The sequence below is a fragment of the Mirounga leonina genome, unplaced genomic scaffold, assembly GCF_011800145.1.
Source record: "Mirounga leonina isolate KUSES-001 unplaced genomic scaffold, KU_Mleo_1.0 Mir_129, whole genome shotgun sequence".
NCBI lineage: Eukaryota > Metazoa > Chordata > Mammalia > Carnivora > Phocidae > Mirounga > Mirounga leonina.
In genome coordinates this window covers 11,434,852-11,442,404 of record NW_023270323.1, presented here as the reverse complement: position 1 = coordinate 11,442,404, position 7,553 = coordinate 11,434,852, and the positions used below count along the sequence as shown (strand labels likewise).

General features: G+C 41.5%; 1 pseudogene; it reads left to right on the top strand.

The window, feature by feature from the left end:
- The first annotated feature begins 5,293 nt into the window (after nt 1–5,293).
- LOC118010837 lies at nt 5,294–5,633 on the top strand (annotated as a pseudogene).
- Nucleotides 5,634–7,553: the final 1,920 nt, after the last annotated feature.

The following is a 7,553-nucleotide window of genomic DNA, read 5'->3' as shown; positions in this document are numbered from 1 at the left end:
AAAAAGTGCTTTCATGTTTCAGCTTTCCATCTTGAACCCTTCCCAACACAGGAACGTTGCCAGGTTAGCTGTCTAGAAGGATGTGAAACACTCCTTGTGGAGTCAAGTTGACTGCCCCAGCCAAGGCCATCCTAGACTAGCTAGCCCTCAGGCAACGCAAAAGCTGACCACCAACACTTGAGCAAGCTCAGTCAAGATCAGCCAAATCCAACCCACCCATAGCCTCATGAAGAATAATAAATGCTTGCCACCTCAAGCTACTAAATTTTGTCATGGTTTATTAATAATAACAGCTAACCAGTATAGAGTAAGGTACAAACAAGCAAGCTATAGTAGGTTGTTGTAACAACCTTATCTCAGAAACTCAACCAGCCTAATTATCCTGTTTTTATTTCTGAGTCTCTTTAATTTCTTATATTTATAATATAACTCCCCCAAACCAGTCTCTCCTCATAAATCATCATAGACTGCTTTCTAGTTTCTCAAGCCAGCATTTCTTCCCCCTATTTCAGATTCTGACTATGGACAATCCTTTGACTTTTTTCAACCTAGACTAAAAAGGACATTTACAGTCTGGACCCTATCTCTGCCGCCACCCAAACTCTTCACTAGAAGATTATATCAGAATATAAAAAACAAAAATCAAAAGAAAACAACAGCTCTTCAACAGAGGTAATAGGGAAAATAGAGAGGCATGAGAGAGGACACAGATATGTTTGGTCCTGAGGGGGAAAGAGGAGGGGGACTGGGTAGACAGCATCAAACTTACTAGCATATGGGATGATTAGTACCTAGCTTCTAGGAAAATTCATTCATAGAAGGAGGTAATAGAGCAAGTTGCTCAAGGAAAATGGGCCAGGTCTGAAATAATGTTTGAGCAGCAGCAGTAGAAAGATAATTGCCCAGAAACACAGAAACATCAGTAAGTGGGCTACTGCTACTGGAGATGATGAATCTACAGTAGAACAATCCACATATAGGTGTGACTTACAGCAGCATTGCCCTATAGGTGGTTAACTAACACCGTGCTGCAGTTGGGAAAAGTGAACAGTGCAGGACTGTTGGCAAAGTATTTGATGGTATTGGTGCAAATTACTGAGATGATAGTCCTTAGAGCATTTTGTTTCCTTGCCAGGAATCATCATTCCCCTATTACACCACCTCCCCATCTCATCCTTTCTTCCTCTTCTTCCAGTTAACTCTTAGCATTCTATTAGATCCCAGCATAAATATCATTTTACTGGAGATACCTTCCCTGAACACACCAAATAGGCTAATCCTCTTCTCTTATACTTTCTTAAAAAAAAAAAAAGGTTTGATTTATTTGAGAGAGAGAGAGAGCGAGAGTGAGCATGAGCGGGGGGGAGGGGCAGAGGGAGAAGCAGACTCCCTGCTGAGCAGGGAGCTGACGTGGGCTTGGGCTCACTCTTGCTCTCTCTCTCACAAAAATAACTAAATAAATAATCTTAAAAAAAAAATATTCATTCAAACAAGAATTACATATGGATACAAAATCCAGGAGGAAGTTTGATAAGAAGCAGGATATATGCATAGCCCCAAAGTATTTCCCCACAGATTATTTAGTGGTTGAAAGAGGGAAATAGTAAATATACAGTGGAGAAACCAGAAAACACTTTGATTAGGTGATCAAATTAACATCACCAATAAGGGGAAGGCAAACATTGTACGCCACCAGTTGTGGTACCCTAAGAAGGACACATTGCTGATGTCATATGCATTTGGGGACTCATGATCTGAGTCCAGTCATCAGGCAACACCAGACAAACCCAAAGTAATGAACTTTCTATAAAGTAACTGTCTTGTATTCTTTGAAAATATCAGTATCATCAAAGATAAAGAAAAACTGAGGAAATCTTTCATAATTGGATACTAAAGAAATAAGGCAACAAATTGCAATATGTGATCCTGAACTGAATCCCATATTGGAAGGGAAAAAGTGCTGTAAGAGACATTATGAGGGCAATTGAAAAATTGGATTATGAACTGTAGACTGGGTAAAAATACTGTTTCAATGTTAAATTTCCTGAATTTGACAACTGTACTATGGTAATGTAAGAGAACATAATTTTTCTTAGGAAATACATAATAAAATACTAAGAGGTCAAAGGGAATGACATTACAACCTACTCACAAATGGTTTATAAAAATAAATTTAAATGACATATATTTGGAAAGAATGAGAGACAATATAATAAAGCAAACATGGCAAAGTGTTCAAAATGGCTAAATCTGGATAGAGTATCTGGGAGCCTTCTATTATTATTTCAACCTTTTCATATGTTTGAAAGAATTTCAAAATAAAACTTAAAATCAAACAAAGGTACCGCTCTGGTGGGGGATATTGATAATAGGAAGGCTTTGCCTCTGTGAGGGCAAGGGGCACATAGGAAATCTCTGTAGTTTCTCCCCAGTTATGCTGTGAGCCGAAAACTGCTCTAAAAAAATATTCAATCTTAATTTTAAAAACATCAATGAACTAACACAAAAGACAAGAGAAGGACAGGAGTTCTGGGTGATGTAAAGTCCAAGACTTAATTTTAAGGTAGATTGCTCAATAGCCTAAGTGACAGATATCATTGTCCTCACTTTACTGAGAGGAAATTGGGATTCAAAGGCTTCAAGATCTGATGCTACCTAGCAAAGAGGAGATACGGCGCAGGTAAGGAGAGAATGAGCCAAGTTCTTCCCTCGGCTCCACTTGCCATCCTAATTCACTCCCTCGATAGATGAGCTCACTGTAGGAAAAGCAGCTCCCTCACACCATTTCACCACCTCCTCCCACATCTGAAATGATGCTCTGCTCAGATCACTAATTGTCTCATTAAGGTTCCTGCATGCACAATTCTGTAATATTGGCCACATACATTGTCCTTTTATTTTATTGACATAGCTGAAGAAAAAGAACCCATAGTAAGATGTCTACTCCTAGCACAATTTTCCCCAACAATAAGGGAAACGATACCTTTTCATCAATGTTTGGTTTCAGCTTTAATAAGTGTGGCTTCTGGTTTTCTCAAGCTCCTTGCATACAATTTTATGAATTGGGTAATACCCTGTAACCCAATTTTCCTAACAGGAGGGTAATACTAGATCTAGATTATTGGACTGAGTTGAAATACTATCTAGAGCTAAGTCTTGTGCAACATATAAAACTTTTTACAGGGCACGTGGGTGGCTCAGTTGGTTGAGCGTCTGTCTTCGTCTTGGGTCATGATCTCGGGGTCCTGGGATGGAGCTCCCTGCTCAGTGGGGAGTCTGCTTCTCCCTCTGCCCCACCCCCTCAACCCCACTCATGCTCCTTCTCTCTCTATCTCAAATAAATAAATAAAGTCTTAAAAAAAAAAACAAAAAACTATTCTTGCAATACATATCCCCTAATCACCCACAATTCTTTCCTATACTAGCTTTCCCCTTTCCCAGTAATTTCTGGTGTTAACTTTAGTTTCTGAGTCTCCCACATTTCTTTTTACTACACAGTGGCACTCAGACCAAGTTAGGGGCAGTCCCAAGAAGAGCTGTGAATTGGACACAGATTATCTTTACTGCCCTCCTTTCCCCCTCTCCACACTCCTGCAGTCTACACCCAGCCTAGAATCCTGTAGTAGATGGCAAAAAAATGGCATCAAATCCTTCCCCTCCCTGTAGCATTGTAGATCCTCCCATCAAAAGAGAGATTCTCTTTCCCTACACTTTAAATCTGAGTTGGGCCACATGACCTGCCAAATGGGACAGCAGCAAACACGAGGTACAAGCAGAGGCTTGAAGTGCTTGTACTTGTTCTCTTGCTGCACCCGGAAACCTGAAACCACCATTTCACAGGCCTGTTGTAACCTGCTAGAGGATAAGAGGCCATTGGAGAAGCAAGGTACCCTAGCCCACAGACAGCCAACTACCAGACACATAGGCGAGGCCATCTGGCACTAGCCAACCCCCAGCTGACGTACCAACTTATCTAGAAGCAACTAGAAACCATGAACTCATGAATAAGCCCATCTAAGACCAACAAGAAAACCACCAAGCTGATCCCTTACCGTAACCATCCCATACCTTTGTGTTTTAAGCCACTAAGCCTTGAAATAGTTGTTTATGCAGCAAAAGATAATTAATATAGACTTAAATACCTCCAAGTAGGTATTATTCTCACCCTGCCCTCCTGGTTACCCATCTTTATCCCACTGTCACCCACTACCCACCCAACAGCTGATCTTTTCTCCACCATCAAAACTCATTTTTTCCACGTTTTTACAACCTCAAAATCCTTGATTAAGCTGACAAACTAATACGAATTAATTCATTTATAAGTATGAAATAATCCTAATTAGTGTAATTAGAGTGTGATAAACAAGACAACATACATACACACCGAGTCCCCAAAAAAGGCCCCAAAATAAACCTCCCATTTCTTCTATCATTCTCCTGTACAACATTCTGACTAATACCAGAAAGGAAAGGATTTCTCCTTCCAAAGCAGCAACTTGAGAATTCATGGGCTTACCTCTTTTTTCTCCTTCCAAGAAATAAAAGTTAATTTTTATTATTTCCAGTAGAGATATACCCAAGTTATGAAATCATGGCTCTAACTTCTTATCTCCTTCCCTCTCATCAAATTCGAATGGTTTCCAAATGAGTTGATTAACCTTTCCCTACCAAAATCGACATATCTTGAGTAATTTCCAACTTACTCTCTGAACAGTTAAGCCCTTCAAATGCCCTTTTCTTGTTCCTCTGTCATAGTCAAACCCTCTACCTCCAATGTCAAGGTTTAACAAAACCCTCAAATAACAAGCCAGGTCTGATTTACATACTCCCAATATATTAGCAAGTCACAAAACATTCATTTAACCTACAAAACTTTCCTCCTGAGTAGTCTACCATTGTTCTTTCCTAACTACATTTTTATAATAAACAGCACATCTGCCTCTTCTTAAAACACATCCATTCATTTAGAAAACACTCAGTACTTGCCTTACAGAGAACCTCCTTTCTCCTGGTCTCATGATTCCATCCTGAAACAATAATACTCCTGGCCTCCCTCCCCATCTCCTCACTTACTCATCCCAAGGGAAAGAAAGTAAGTGTATATTATTGTGGGCTTTGGGAGAAAGAACTAAGCAAACTTGAGCCTCAGTTTTCGTATCTGCCAGTGTAGGGAGGGCATGTCTTAGTTGACTCTCTACTATGTTATAAGCATACTCTGTCTTCTTCTCTGCACTGAGAGCATCTCTCCTGTCACAGCCCCTCATCCCCTGAAAATGTAAGCTGTCTGGCTGCAATGGTGCTAAAACCACCAGAGACACTGACGGATGAGAGCCTCAGCAACTTAGCAGCCCCACGTCCCCTGACCTCACTTATTCCTAGTTGCAGCTTCTAAACCAGTGCCATTTCAAGGGACATCAACACAGCAGCCAAGTTCACTGGGGCTGGGGCTGCCACGGGGTGGCTGGCTCTGGGGCTGGAATTGGGACTGTGTTTGGGAGCCTCATCATTGGTTAGGCCAGGAATCCCTCTCTGAAGCAACAGCTCTTCTCCTATGCCATTCTGGGCTTTGCCTCTTGGAGGCCATGGGGCTCTTTTGTCTGCTGGTGGCCTTTCTCATACACTTCACCAGGTGAAGGAGCAGTCTCCACTTCTCATAGCTCTTTCTCCCATGTCTCGTCTGCCCTGTATGTTCCTTTTCACATACCTCCCCAGGCAGCCTGGGGAAAGTGGTTGGCTCAGGATTTGACAGAGGGAAGACGAATACTGTATTAATGGGGGCGGGGGGGCAGGGGGGATTGAGATTAAGCATAGTAGGCCAGGTTCTGCCCCTACAGAGAGAATCCTACTATTTTGAAGGGTTAAGTCCAATTAATGAGAGATTATATAAAAACAAAAAAAACAAAATAAATATCTTCCTGTTTTGATCTCCAGACCACCTGCTGAAAGGACAAACAGGGACTAGAAACTAGGCCAGCTTCTCGCATACCAAGTCAGCTCTTTGGCACATTTCTTCCAACTTTTCCACCCAGAAGCAGTCCCTCTTTATAATCATCTTCCAGGAGTGGGTGTTTTCTTCTAATTCTTATGCCCAAAGGAAGAGGAAGATGCTTTTTTCTAATCTGAACAATGACAGTTGATGTGCTAGCAGCAGCCTGTTGATTTTCAGCTATCTGAGTCCTCTATCTCTTACTTGATTCCCAGCTTAAGAAGGAAAGCAGTGTGTCACTTATTTAGCTCCTAAAATTCCAACACTACTATGCACCAGAAATTATGAGGGACGTTAGGGGGGCAAAGATGAGTAAGACAGAGACCCTGACTTCAAAATGCTGTCTAGATAAATTCCCTAGGTCCTCAAAATCACTGTTTATTTGTTTTTTGGTTAGTTTGTTTTTGTATAGAGAGAAAGACAAAGATTGCTCTCTAGAAATATCTACACTCTTGGCTCCCCTCTCAGAGTCCTGAAGGCTCTTCCAGGCATGGGTGGAATCATGTGGGCCCGGGGTTAGTATAGGGCACAGTGATTATTAGGATGATGGCACCGTGACTGGTGAAAACAGACACAAACATAGGATTCAAGTTCCTTAAAAGTAGGTGAACAACGAAGTTTACTTTACATATTGACAGCTACTCATGGCAGGAAAGAAGTGGCACAACCAAAGTGAAGGGCATATGCACCTGCCCAACAGAGGGACCCACATGGTTGATGACAGCGAAGTAGTTGCTTGGGGTAAGATTCTGCTGGTCCCTCTGAAAGTTCCCTCTTGTCATTGCCATGGAGCTTTGTTACATCCTCCCAAGCCACCCCCAAGTTCTAGAGACCCTGATTATGAATCTGTCTGCCCACCAGGGTTACTGCAATGCTGGTTTACGGAAGGCTGGGTGAATGAAAAGTCAGTGTCCCAATATAGCGTCTCCCAGCAGCTCCAGCTCAGGGCTGCCTAGGCCTACTCCTGCACTCAGTCCCGACCCCATAAGCAAAGGGATGAGAAAAGCTGGGAGATGGGCAGGGTACTAAGGCCAAAAATGACAGGAAAGCTGAGGTAGCCAGAAGCAACTTTCAAAGGGGAGTCGAATCCCAGAATCCGACCAGATAAAAGGGAGCCCAAACTACAATCTGGGAACAAATGAATGAGGGAAGGGAAATACCAGAAAGAAGAGAATCTTGAGCAACTACCCAGAATATGTAAAGACTACACAGAGAGCTTTTTAAGCTTGCTTTTTTATGCAAATACGTTGCTCTAGTATAAGGGGTTAAAATCAAGTGGACAAATAATAACTTATTCTGACATCCCTCATACATAAAACTCCTTTTTAAACTGCAGTTTTCAGGTGCTTTCATCTTAGAAGTAAGAGGTATTATAAGTATATTTCCTGAACCAAAAGCAAAACATGATTATATAGTCTGTCCACATTGTTTAAAATATCAAGCCACCTTGGAAAATTTGACCTCCAAGAGTAATTTTATTTTATTTTTTTTTTTAATTTTATTTATTTATTCATGAGAGACAGAGAGAGAGAGAGAGGCAGAGGGAGAAGCAGGCTCCCAAGGAGCA